The sequence below is a fragment of the Nipponia nippon genome, unplaced genomic scaffold (genome assembly GCF_047370975.1).
Source record: "Nipponia nippon isolate SJK-2023a ecotype South Korea unplaced genomic scaffold, ASM4737097v1 scaffold_2, whole genome shotgun sequence".
Taxonomy (NCBI): Eukaryota; Metazoa; Chordata; class Aves; order Pelecaniformes; family Threskiornithidae; genus Nipponia; species Nipponia nippon.
The window spans coordinates 60,359,737-60,373,688 of record NW_028262336.1 but is presented as its reverse complement, the minus strand read 5'-3'; the positions used below and the strand labels follow the sequence as shown (position 1 = coordinate 60,373,688).

At 44.0% G+C, this 13,952-nt stretch overlaps 1 protein-coding gene across 4 annotated transcripts in view; it reads left to right on the top strand.

Annotated features, from left to right (window-relative positions):
- The first annotated feature begins 765 nt into the window (after window positions 1–765).
- Window positions 766–13,952, top strand: part of REV1 (REV1 DNA directed polymerase) — a 62,517-nt gene continuing 49,330 nt past the window's right edge. For 2 of the 4 annotated variants that reach the window (XM_087759249.1, XM_087759245.1), the window contains exon 1: window positions 766–969. The gene's annotated coding sequence lies outside the window, so the exon portion shown is untranslated. Of the gene's footprint in view, window positions 970–1,531; window positions 1,809–13,875; window positions 13,894–13,952 lie in introns of those variants that run through there. The other 2 variants (XM_087759248.1, XM_087759247.1) reach the window with 2 other exon arrangements.

Genomic DNA, 13,952 nt, shown 5'->3' with positions numbered 1-13,952 from the left:
GGGGGGCGCTGCCCCCCGCCGGAGCAGAGGCCCCCCTCCGCTGCGGCGCGGCCCAGCGCCGGGAGAGCGGGCCGTGCCAGTGCCGGGGCAGCGGACCCGCCAGCCCCCTCCGCGCAGGCCGCCCGCCCTCACCGGGTCCTGCCCGCCGCCGCGCTTACGGGGAGACGCGGCCGCACTGCGGGAGGACGTGCGCGCCCCTCGCCTCCGCCAGCCGGCCGGCCGACGACTCCCGGCGGCCGCTGGAAGCGGGAGGGCCGGGCTAGGCTCGGCACAACGACCCGCCCCCTTCTCTCCGCTGCCCTGCCCTGCCCGCCCGCCCCGTCCCGGTGCGAGGTGCCCGCCCGCGCCGCCGCTGCAGCAGCCCCCGCGCTTGCGGCGCGCCCCTCGGGCCGCCAGGGGGCGCCGCCGCCCCGCGCCCTCCGCAGCCCACCCGGGCCGGGGGGGGAGCCGGCGAGGCGCGCGAGCCGCTCGCGCCCGCCCCGCCCCGCCGTCACGTGCCCGGTGTGAGCGCTCCCCAGCCCTCTCGGCGGCGCCGCACGCGACTTTCCGCGGGGCGCGAGCCGCTAGGGGGCGCCCCGGGGGCGGGCGGGCCGGCCGGCTGGCTGGCTGGCCTGCCCGGCGCGCGGCGCTTGTTGACCGAGCGGCGGTTGGTGGCGCGAGACTCTCTCGTGACGCGCTCGCAGGAAGGGCGGGGGGAGGAGGGGCTGCTGCTGGGGACACCGAGAGGGGGAGGAGAAGGGGGGGGGGGAGAGAGAGGGAGGAAGGACGGAAGGAAGGAAGGAAGGAAGGAAGGAAGGGGGAGAGCGGGAGAGCGCGGCCGGGGCTGAGAGCTGGGGAGGAGGAGGAAGGCGGGCAGGAGGCGGTGGTTGCGTCCGTGCCGGGGGGAGCCGCGATGTGAAGCCCCCACAGGGCCCGGCAGGGCAGGCGGCGGCGGCGCCCCGGGAATGTGCGTCTGGGACGCGGCGAAAGGTGAGCGGCGGCGCGGGGCTGCCGGAGCGGGCGCCTTCCCTCTCGCGGCGCGGCGGCCCCGGCCCCCATGGCCGGTCGGCCCTCGCCAGCGCGCCCCCCCCCCTCCCCGCCGCCCCGTGCGTGCCTGCGGGTGGGCGGCTCGGGGAGGAGAGGGAAAGGAAGAGGGAGCCGGGGGCAGTCGCGGGGCCCGCAGCCCGTGCCCCGCCTCAGCCCCTCCCTGGGCCCGCGGCCTGGTCCTCCCCCTCCTCCCCGCCACGGCTTTTCCCCAGCGCCGGGCCCGGCGGGGCGGGGGGGGGGGGGGGGGGCGGCGGCGGCGCGCGGGGTTATGTAACCGGCGCGGGGGCCTCACTCAGCCCCGCTTGCCCCCGCGCGGGAGGGTGTGCGCGCGGGGGGGGGCGGGGGCACGGACCACCGGGCGCGCGCGCGCGGTGCAAGTTGCCGAGGGCGTGCCAGGTGTGTGCGTGTCCGGGTCAGCCGCCCCCGCGCCTCCCCCCCCCCCCCCCCCCCCCCCGCGGCTACGGCACCTGTGCGTGCGTGGGTCTGTCACATGGGGCCTGCGCCCCAGACACAACACGGGGCCCCGGGCAGAGCCCGAGCCGTGCTGCGGGCGTTTCGCCGGCCACGGGGTCATTGCAGGGAAATGGGTTGGAGGAGGAGAAGGAAAGCCCGGGCCCTGCTGCAGCCTTGCCCTCCCGAACGCCCCGCGCGCCCTGGCTCTCCGCTGTAGCGGCGCGTATCTGCCTGCCGTTTCCCGTCGTGTTTGTCACAAGTTGTATTTGCTGAGCAATAGTGCTGGGTATAACCGGTGTGCGGAAAGGAGGAGGACCTGTGCTTGATAAGTAAGCCTGTGCTTACAAACAGCGAGGGACGAATGGGTTCAGTGATGCTTCTTCATCCCTTCCCCGTCTAATGTTGACGCGTTTTGCCGTGTAGTTACCATTGACTTGACCTGTGATACTGACCAACAAGCCCCTGACGGGAGATGCGCAGTAATGGCACGTTAACCTTAAGAAGGGAGAGAAAAATAATACCACGAGCATGTGATTTTTTGGTAGCAAATTTGTATGTTGTATGCTGTAATATTCCATTCTTTCTGATGCTTTTAAGATTAATGTCAAAGTCTTCAAAATGACAGGGCTGCGAATACTCTGCTTGTGGTAATGAGAGATTTTCTTCATGAAACGACGAGTTGATGTTTCTTCTGCATTTCGATTTAAAATCCAGGTCCAATCTCAAATTTGATACTGTAGTCCAAAGAAGCAAAACCAGGGGATTGTAATTTTACAATATGAATTCTTTATTCATTTAGATGCTGTTGTTGCTCAGCTAGAACTGTTTAAAACAGTTGCCTAATTATCATTAGTTGCAAGAGATCATAGTTATAATTTATTTCTGGAACAGTTCTGTCTTACTAAGGTCTATGACATTTAACACAGAAATCCAGATCTCTTAACAGATTCTTTGCTGTCTTGTCTCAAGCGTGCAGTTATTACCCATTCCCACCATATTGGTCTTTCATTCAGTCCATTTCTTCCACTGGACAAGGTACCAAATCCCTGTTAGTAAGTAATCCCAAGCTGTCAGGCTGGAGGTCGTTGGTAGGACAGTATTAGTAGAGGCACAGTGCAGACACCTGCCTTGTGACTCACTGATGTTTAACTACGTGAAGATAAATTGTTGTAAAAGTAAAGCTCTAATAGGAAAAATACATTAGCATGTTTCAAGCCTTGATAGTAAACTGATTCTACATTTTTCTGTGTACAGTATACGTGTCTTCAATAAATTATTCAGTAATTGGCCTTTCAAGCATAGCACCAGTCCCTCTTTCTGGATAGAATGTACGTACTCTTCCCTTAGTCACAGCCTGTTCTGATGCAATGATAGTGTGTTGTAACTGAGTGCTGATTCTGAATAGTCTTTTCTGATCCCTTGACCCAGATGTCTCTTTTAAAGAAGCTTCGTAGCAAATTTTCAATCTTTCTACCATCCCTTGCAGTTACTAGAGAGATTAAAAAAAAAGTAAGAATGATTCAAACACAAAACCAGGTTTTGAGTAGGTAGAATAGAATAATATGATTACATAGACCTTTTAATAAATCAGTTGTTCAGGACAAGCAGGAAAAGAATAACTTGCCTCACCCTGCCATGTGCTTTCCCCATTTAATTTGTTAGCTATTGTTTATTTCATGAAGAATGAATTTTTTTTGTATTGAACATTTTTCTGGTTTAATTAAAGGTGTATATTATTATCGCTGAGATCTCTGTCAGCTCTTAGCAGCGTGTTTGCCTGGTATAGATACAACAAGGGAGCTAAATACCCAAATGTTGAAAACCTCCCTCAAGAATACAGCGTAGATTAATTTGGTGATAGTGCCATGTGTTTACCTAAGCATAGCAAAATGAGGAAAAACTGGAAGCAAATAGAAGTGAGACTGGCCACAGAGTTATAAAGAAAGTTGAAAGTAAGAGAGCAAATTGAAGTGGATGCAAAAAAGCGTGAGGAATTCTCAAATGTGTAATATAGTATACTTGTGGAAGCGTCTTTTTTTAAGAGCTAAATTTGTCTAGCGCTTCTCCCCGAGAGCAGCTTTCTGCTCTGTTGTGGAAACCAGACAGCATTTTAATTGGAGACACAAATGTTTTTAGGGAGGAGGGCCTGCCATGTCTGTGGTCCCCCCACTTCTGTATTTCACGTGGAGTAACTGGTGCTCATAAGATAGAAGTCAGAATTAGGAAACCCTTCTTCTTTCTTGCTCTTCAGTGGAAGAGAGACGAGTGTGTAGAACAGCTTTGAATTCTGGGCTGTGATGATAACTTCTGTTTCCGTGGCTTGTATTTTCAAAACTAACTGAAGGACTGCTGCTGCTGTAGTTAAGGAGTCTGTGACTGTTAAATTCATCTAGGAGGTACTTTTAGTTTGGTATACCCGTAGAAAGGATTGTTGTATCTTCTGTATTCTTTGCTGTAAATGCCTAAGCAGACCATGGTCCATGAATTTCACTGTTAGCTTTTGCGGAAAGTAATATTGTATTAATCTTTTTTTTTTTTTGGGGGGGGGGGGGGGGGGGGGAACTCCTTTCCTGTGTCAAAGCTTCAGGTCTCCCAATTGGTATTCTACCTATTTAATAGTGCTGAAGCTGGTGGTTTGAAATTTAGTTGCTTGCATAAGTAAAGCTTAGCCATATTGTGGTTAAATCTTCTGTGTTGGTTTTGCTTTCTGTACCCAGCTATCTGTAAATACTTTAACCAAATCCCAACATAAGGACATTATCAGCTGTAACTTCCTTATTTGGTCTGCTTGAATTCAGGAAGACCTTTCCAGCTTCTTGATTTATGAAAGTAAATAATCCTGAAAAAGAGAAAGCTAATTTCGCTTAGGCGAAAACACTGCTCGGGTACCTTGCAGAGTCATTCTTGCACAAATGCAGGTGGATTGGTTTGAATGCCAGAACATGAAAGCAGTGCTGAAGCTGCACAGAACAGGGTTGAGAACTGCTCTAAGGATTTTCCATGTTGACTTAGAGGTTGGCAGTATTCTGTCAGGGTGAAGTATGCGGTGTATTTTGGCAGGATCCTGGGGACTGTTGCTGACATTTTTGGTCAGGTTCTAGTTGTCACTGAATATCCAAAGTAAAATAAAGTTCAGTCCAGCATGTTCATGACTTCATCTTTTTGAGGTGACTCAGATCAGCTGTTAGTCCAGGGCGTGATGAGTCAGCATCTTGGACAAATGGTTGTACTCCACTTACATCATTTTGGAAACCTAGGAGCTGTTGGTATTTAAAGGAAGTCATGGAATTGCTGATAATTTTTACAAATAGGAAAGCCCGTGACCCCGTGGCATGTAAGGTAAATGATTAGTGCAGTTTACCAAGTAGAATAAATGTATTTTGCCATTTTGTGCTTTTGCGTGCAACTCCCAGTTGAACTAAAGAACTAAAGTAATAGTCTGTATTGAAAGGATACTGTTCCTGGTTTCTGAATCTGCCTATTGTTTTCAGGAAACGTTAAAGCATTGGGAAACTGGGAAGAGTGGCTTTTCAGTCACTATATCCTAGATTTCCATGCTGAAGTTGCATTATTTGGTAAGCAGTTCCAAGAATCCTCTTGTAATGGGGGGAGGTAGTGACTTTTCTCTCTAATTTGTGGCTGATCAGGAATTTGAAGTTGTAAGTGTTGCCCCTCCATAATGATTCCCATAATTTCTGCGCTGGTTTTTAACCTAAGTTCTACAAGCATCGTGTTTGCCTGGGGTAGGCCATTTTTCCTCTGTGGCCTTTTTGTATCGATCTGTCTCTACTAAGCAGCAGTGTAACACTGTTGTTTCAATGTCAGAGGTACTTAAAATACCGACTTAAAACCACTTCAGGCCAAGAATACAATTCAGATTTGAGTTTTATTTCGGGATCCTAAAGAATTAGAGCATTTTTTGTTTGTTCTAAGAACTTAGAATTATGTTTTTCCTGGAAAAAACAGAAACACTGTGCTCTATCTTCACTTTCCTCTGAACCTAGGAGGAAACTTGGGAATGTATTGGATCAGATCAAAAGTTCCCCTAGGTAATAGTAAAGAAACAAACATACTGAGATACTTTGCCTTTATATTCTGAGTTCCTGTAGTTTGTTACCTTTTTTCAAAAATAAAAAATAAAAAAATTAATGGCACTTTATTCCATTCACCTGTTCAACCCATATGGACTTCTAGTGTCCTTGGTGTCCTGTGTCAGAGAATCCACAAATAAACAAGGCAATAGGAAAAAATGTTTCCATTTGTTTTGATCTCTCTACTTATTAGTTTCATCTGATTCCTCCTAGTCTTGTTGGTCTGAGTTGATGATAAAAGTAATATCCATGGTCTAACAAAAGACGTAGAAAACTTGAGTAGAAACTTAAAACTTCAAGGCTAAGCACAGAAGCCATATCTTGTGAAGATCTTACTTCAAAAAAGATTTTGCAGCTTTGACAGTTTCAAAGGCAAATCCAGAAAAACATTTGGCAACCTGACTGCGCAATGTCAGTTGGAATTAAGTAATGTCATTCAAAGGCTGCCATGAACAGAAAGATCTTCTTATTTTAATACTCAATCAGTAGTCATCAATACTTTTGCTAGTAAAGTTACTTGAGTTCTTAGGCTTTTGCTGCTGAACATGTTTAGTGCCTGTATATGTGAGTAGAGGGATGATCATCTTTAGTATCTGACATCAGCTACCACTTGAGATTCACAAAGTGGATGTCTTATCTCTTCTCCCTCCCGCAACCACCCTGGGCACTTCTTCTAAAAAAAAAAATAACTTGTAGAGAAGTAGTGCCTTCTCATTACGTTAGGTGGAGCATTGGCCCAAAGAGCAGATTTGTTTCCACACCATTCTTTATTGCCGAAGCAGTTAATCTGGGTAGTGAGCCATCAAATTGGTCAGCAACAAAGATAAGTTTGTTGTGTGTATATACGTGCACTCGCATGTGCACACACACACACGTATATCCAAACGAATACATAAAATCAATCAAAAATATGTAGTCTCTTTTGACAAGATTTCACCAGTCTCCTGGCCTGAAGTCTAGGGAATCTGGGGAAGCTGAAGATAGTGTATGTCAGAGGTTTTCGCCAGCACAGTTCCTCTGAATTCGCTGTTAATAAATTCAGAGCATTCACAGATTCCTTGCTTTGGTCATGTCATGAAAATTTTCCAGTTATTTATTTTCGAATGATTATACCTCCACTTCTCCTGCCTTGTTAAGTTTTTCTTTAGCTTTACAAGGACACTTCCTTCAGTTGTGCTTAGGAAGTCTTAGGAAGTCCCGAAACATTCAGCAGCAGCCTCTCTTCTCATCATTTGGGAGGAGGGACGATGGTTTACTTAACCTACCTACTGACTGCTTCACCTACACCTCAGCGTAGGCTTCTTGTGTGAGACGCAAGGTGTGGGACTGGATTGTCATCAGACTGAGGAGTGCACAAACTAAAAATTTCCTAAACAAGTTCTATTGATTTATTAGGTAGAAAAATGAAAATCCCACTCTTCCTTTTCGAAGAAGAGAGTAACACGGTTCTCTGTTCTCAAATACTATAGATAGCTAAAAATAGGGGCTTGAAGGAAGAATTCCCAACTTACATACTCATCTCACTCATTCAGATACTCGAGTCCAAGAAAGAAAGAGAATTTCCTTTTGGTGATTTACAGTCCATTCACTATGTTGCTATTGAGAGTCCTAATTCCACAAGCTATGCTTCTTATTCTGATTTTACCTAATGGATTTTTTTCGAATCTAGGCATTTAGAAGCTGGCGTAAAGATTGTGAGTGTGCTAAGTCCTCTTGGGGTTGAAGCCCCGAAAGAATATAAGTGCAGAAGAGCAATAACGAAGCCAATTGCTGAAGTCGGCTGAAACTTGCCAGTGTATTGTGGCAGTAAGAACAGTTGTATCCAAGTGGTGATATTTGAACTAAAAAGTGAATTGAGCTACATGGTTAAATATAGCCATGAAAATTTATGAAGAAGAGCCGCTCATCACTGAGGAACTCTGAAGGAGGGGCGGGAAACTTTACCAAAGAATGGAGAAATGTTGAAACTGAAGCCAGAGTTTTCTGTGAACAGAAGAAAAATTCAACCAAGTTAAACCACTACTTGTGACAATCTCTAAATGGACTGTAGCTGCTACTGTGTGTTATTCCTAGAGGGGAATAAAACATTGACAGTTGGTCTCAAATTGAATCTGGCTTGCTATTTTTCAAAGAACTAACCATCTCAAATGCCATGTATAAAAGCAAAAAGAGTATCTTCTTGAAATCAGATTGCTCAAAGCTGGTGCAGACTGTGCAGTGATGCTTTTTTTCTGTACCTTGTGCTCATGGTTCCTTAAGTTGTGACAATTAAAACAATTGTCTGTCATGGACTCCAAGTCAGTTGTGAAAAGGTCTGAACACTTTTGTCCTGTACAGCTCTTGTATAAATGGTTACCTGCTGTACAACTGCTTTAGGTCATTGTGATGATTCGCCAGCAAAAGAAGAGTATATTTCTTAGTTGTTACTTGTAAAGTATTTATTCCTTGATATTAAGTAAACTGCTCTGAAATAAAGACCATTTTGAGTTGCAAAAATAGTCAGTTTGGAAACTGGATTAGTTTAGCAACGAACGAGTTCCTGTGTCTCTTTCTGGAGCAGTGATTGAACTGAAGGTCAGAGTATCATTTCTTTGCTGTCAAGCTCAAATGAAAGTATACATGGAACACAGTTTTAGAATAGTCATCAACACATAAGGAGTTGATTCTGAAGGACTTGGGGTTTCCCATGCTTTATGTGGGTTGTATGGTATTTCACCTTTCTAGCAAATGCTATGGATGTTCATATTGTAGAAAAATACTATTTCTAAATTTCTCATACTCATTAACAGTTTTGTGTCTAATATTTAATTTTCCCAAGATTTTAATGATTGTTCTTTCCTACTTATACTCTTAAGTTTACTCACAGGAGATGGGAGTGGTGTTGGGTGTTTTTGGGAACGGATATTTTTCAAGTATCCTTCAGCTAATTTCATTTCTATTGCTTTAAAAGATCATCAAAGATTGAACTGCAGAACAGAACTGGCCGGTTGACCCTGTAATATCAGCTACTTGTAGTTAGAAGTGATTATCATATGGGCACATGTGGCTTAAGATGGAGAGTTGTTCAATGGTAATTCTCTTTGAAAACTCTTACCCTATGGAAAAGGTGAGGTAGCCTACCCCTCTTGTTTATTGGTGGAGGGGGGGGATCATAAGCAGGGCTAGTTAGCAAAGAGTAGCTAGCTCATTGCAACGCCGTATCCACATTTACACCACAGTTAGTTGGTTATAGCCATGACCCTAAAAATCAGTTTCTAGAAATGGCTAAGATAATCTTAAGATCCCACTGGCAATGAAAGTAACGGTCCTGTCCATTCCTCTTTTCTGGCCTGCCTGCTTTGGCTTTGATGCTTTTGTGAGTCATTTCAGCTTGCTGAACTGGCAGGAAACCAACCCCTAAAAATATATCAATTTTCTATTGATTTAGTGAGCTGAATTGCACATAGCACCAGTATGAACAAAGGGGTAATGTGAGTTCGGAGGTAGTGTAGAGGTTGGGAAGAAGGGATAAAGCCTGTTAGGCCAGCAGAGACTGGAGAGCAGAACTATCCCTTTTGGTGGCAGTCAGCCATCAAGTTGACTCAACTATCTTATGAAACTTCAACCTGAAAGTTTATTTCCTGCCTAGAATAAAATTCAGTTGCTTTGCAACAGACTAATTAGTTTATTTTAATATGGAACAGTAGTGTTAACGCTGAAGTGTCTAAAATCACGGGGATTTAAAAATACAGTATCTTAAAAAAAACTTTTGAACTATCTTTTTTTATTTTTAAGTTCTTTTGCTGGATTCTGAACTTTTCAATATGTGGTAGAAAACAGTTTTAGACCCTGTAGCAGCAGCTCTTTTTCAGAAGACTCTGCCAAGAATAGGACTCTTGTGCTGAGAAATGTGTAAACACGTAAGACAGTTCTTTCCTCAAAGAGCTTGCAGACTAGTGCCAAGTAGAGTGGTGAGTTTGATGTGGTAGCTGGAATGTAGATGCACGAAACTCAAACAGGCCACAAAATACCCACTTGACGGAAGCAGCTTTTAAGCCCTGCTGAGCTGGGATGGATTCAATCTACCGTTCAAGCAAAAGATTCTGATACTCATTAGCAGTGGCCTGAGATACCCATACTTCCGTTAGCAGTAGAGTTACACCTTCCAGAATAAGGCTTGTGGTGTTTGAATATGTTAATTAAATCAAGTTCTTTTACATTAGAGGACATTGACAGGATGTTCACTCTGGTCAGAAATGCAAAATAGCTGTTACAATGTGTTACACTTTCACTCGGCTTTCAGTTACCTGAAATTGGATTATCTGGATTAGAAGTTACTTGTGCCATGTATTTAGACACAAGTTTGGCAGGGTTATTTGTTGAGCCACAGTGCAGCCTCATTTTGTCTTTCGAAATAGCTATTATGCTTTCCTGTAGCGCAGAGCTGTAAAGTGTATATTCTGCCAGATTCAAGTTGGCTACTTGAAGAGGCAGCAGAAATGTCTCTGCACCATATACCTGGAAAAGGGAATGCTGCAGAGTATGGCAGAGGCAACTTGAGTTTGGGCAGGACTAGTACTGACTTGGAATTAAAAAGCCCATGAGGATCCATGATCACTTCTTACAGAGTCATTGAGATCTGTATTCTGTGCTCCCAAGCATTTTTCCCCATAATACCTGTGGTTTTGGTCTGGGTTTGTTCGTTATCTGTGTTATCCCAACTGCTTGAGATAATGGAAAGCTACTTGTCTTAGAACCACACCATCCTGAATTTGAAGTATTTTAAAGAAATAACTTTCCTGCCTCGGACTGTGTGTGCTACAGATGAGACTAAAACAAATATTAACTTACCATCAACATTTACATCTACATTCCTTGTTTTGCAATCTGAAATCTCACAGTTGCTGTGTAACTCTTCTATACACACAGGCATGTTAATAGAATTCGTAAAATGCAGGCTTAACATTTCATTCCATTACCTGATCTGTAGGCTTTGATTAACAGTCTTTAATAATAGGATTAAGTGGTTGTGGATTGGGAAGTATAATGCTGGACCTATGAAGCAGTGCGCAAAGTTATGTTACATATCTTTTCCTAGTGGGCTGTATTGAGTATTTCTGAGCCGCCAGTCATGTACAACACATCAAAACTCTTAGTTTCTCTTCTAGCTTCAGTTTTGAAAAGGATCCCCCAATAGAAATTTGAATTTTAGTTGAAAAACCCTATTTTGTAGAACGGCAAGATTTTACCATTTGTATGTGGTCTGGAAAGAGATGCAGGGCTAAATTGTGTTAATTTTGATCATAGGAGCTCTTAATGACTTTTGTTTTCTTGAAAGGTTGTTTCTCTTGCACTGAAAACTTGGATTCTATTCCTAGAAATGCTGTTTCTACCTTTACAGGCTTTTGTGCAGTTTCAGAGTTTGTTGGGATTTTTTTTTTTTTTTATTGCTGAAGATTTCTGTGTGTTCACAAGTCCAGAATATGATCATTTCGATTTTATTTAAAAAGCTTTTTTCTGGTGAAGGGTCACTTTATAGCTTGTCCTTCAGGCTCTAGAAATACCCTGAAGACTAGTAACTGTGGTGGTTCACCATCACTGTGCATTTGTGCTCTTGAATTAGTGAAAACAGAGAAAACTGTTCTGAGACAAGTTAGATACTATAATCACAAGAAAGATGAACTCTTGTCTGAAATTGGCCTGCTTGTGATGGGTGTTTAAGTCCCCTGTCTTGATTTCCTCCCCTACCTCCACCCCCTTTTCAAGGGTTTTTTATAAAGCATGTCTCTTACTCATCCCTTCATCATGATTCCTATAGAGGGAGCACCGTATCATCCCTACATTTCTTATTTCATGAACCAGTGAGCATGTTTCAAATCTTGCTTAACTTTTCCTCCGATTTAATATATCCTGTGCAAATGTCTCTCACGCTCATTTGTTCCTTAGGTTTCAGCAAGGCAGCTGTAGAGGTTATCTTCATTCTCAAGGAAAAATTCACACTGTAAGCACAAGTCTTTAGCAGTGGGGATTCTCCTTAGTCCAAAAACCTTGGTTCATCATTCAGTTCCTGGAACTCCAAAGGGAGAAATTAGTCTCCCGTGTTTTCATATCAGCATTAAGAAAATAATCCACAACTCTCAAGACTTGAGCCAGAGGCATCTAGGAATCACTGAAGTACCATGTTCCTAACTTGTGTCTTTAGAATTTAAGTAGACTGGCTGAGTCAAAAATCACATCTGCCATGGAAATTGTAAATCATTATCAGATGTTGTAAGTAGGCATTACAGCCTAGCTTCTCTAGTTCTGCAGGCTCTAGGAAGACAACTTTTGAGCAGTTGATATGTCGGGTTTTTAAAACAGTAACCTAAAGTAGTTTTGTTTTTCTTATTTCTAGTTCTAATCAAACTAGGCATGTACCCATGATTCTGATTTTGATTGGCCCCACTGGTTGTGGTGGTCTGATCTAATGGCATTTAGACTAGAGATCTGTCTTCCTCACATCCCAGCGTCCTGAATAAAAATTAAATGTGTTTTGAGGTTTCAGAAAAGCTTACCCTCATGAAGGCAATTCTTCAATTTATCAGGCATTAGATATTTTAGTTTAAGCAAGAGTATATAGGGGTCAGAGTAACTACCTATGAAATCCTATCTTCTCAAGAACTCGGTTATTGGAAGAAAGAACATCTTTGTTAGACTGATGTTGTAGTGACTTACAGTGTGCATTTCATACAGTCCTGAAGGTTCTTTGTTTTTTTTCAGAGTAAGAGTTTCTTTTTGTATGAGATTTTCTTTTTCATAGACTTATGTTGTGGTTTAACCCCAGTCAGCAACTAAGCACCACATAGCCAATCGCTCACCCTTCCCCCACTCCCCCCGGTGGGATGGGGGAGAGAATTGGGGGAAAAAAAAGTAAAACCCATGGGTTGAGATAGACAGTTTAATAGGACAGCAGAGGAAGAGAAAATAATAATAAAAATGATAAAAGAATATACAAAACAAGTGATGCACAATGCAGTTGCTCATCACCCGCTGACCGATGCCCAGTCCATCCCCAAGCAGCGATCGCTGCCCCCCAGCCAGCTCCCCCAGTTATATACTGAGCATGATGCCATATGGTATGGAATGTCCCTTTGGCCAGTCTGGGTCAGCTGTTGTGGCTGTGCCCCCTCCCAGCTTCTTGTGCACCTGGCAGAACAGGGGAAGCTGAAAAGTCCTTGACTAGTATAAGCACTACTTAGCAACAACTAAAACATCAGTGTGTTATCAACATTATTCTCATCCTAAATCCAAAACACAGCACTATACCAGCTGCTAGGAAGACAAGTAACTCTATCCCAGGCGAAACCAGGACAACTTAGAATCATACGACAGCCCAGACTGGAAGGGACCTCAAAAGACTATCTAGTCCAACCTTTCATGGGTAGGGAAGCCTAAATTAGATTAGCTAGCACCCTGTCCAACTGCAGCTTGAAAACCTCCAGTGATGAGAACTCTACCATGTCCCTGGGGAGGTTGTTCCAGTGATTGATTGTTCTCACTGTAAAAAATGTCTTTCTTATATCAAGATGAAACCTCTCCTGGTGCAACTTCTACCTATTGCCTCTTGTCCTCTCCATGTGGCTCCTTGTGAAGAGAGAGCCTCTGTCCTTTTTGTAGCCACCCTTTAAGACTTCATCATGCTTTTATTAAGAAGGAGGAAGGGTAATCAATAGTTAAAATTCTGGTGTCTGTTATGAACTCATACACTGATACCTATGATATGTAAAAACACTAGATGACATTTTCATGAATAAATGGTGGTTTTTTCCTTGAATTTACACTTGTGTTTTCTCCAAGAACTTCTTAGCCAGAAATGATAGATTTGAATTACAGTTGACTTCAGCTGATGGAAAAATAGGAATTTTCCATGTGAAAGAAATCATCTAGCCATTTCCAGTATGTACTGTCCTCTACGGGAAAAAAGTCAATTTTGTATTTCATGTGGTCATCTAGCTCATCTCCTCTCATTTTTCTCACTGCTCCTTAAGAGTTCTGTGGTATCTATTAGATATAATCCAAACCACTAAAAATTAATTTCAGAAAGTCCAGTGTCTTGGAAATTGGTCTCTGGGTAAGAAACACAAGTACCTAGAAAGAAAATACAACACACTGAGGAGGGGTTGCTTTGTTCTGGTTGTTGGTGTAGAGCTCATCTCTTTGACGTGTGATTAATCTTTGTAATTATATACATGTGTGTAGGTTATGTATCAAATTACAGCAACTCTAAGAATAGAACCAGGTGCATGATGATTTTCCTGTGTTTGCAGAGGTCCTGAAACATACAACTGAAGCTTGTCTTTTCAAGGTAGTTATACCTGCTATGACTATAATTCTATGGTTGCCTAATTTGGCATATTTGCAGTA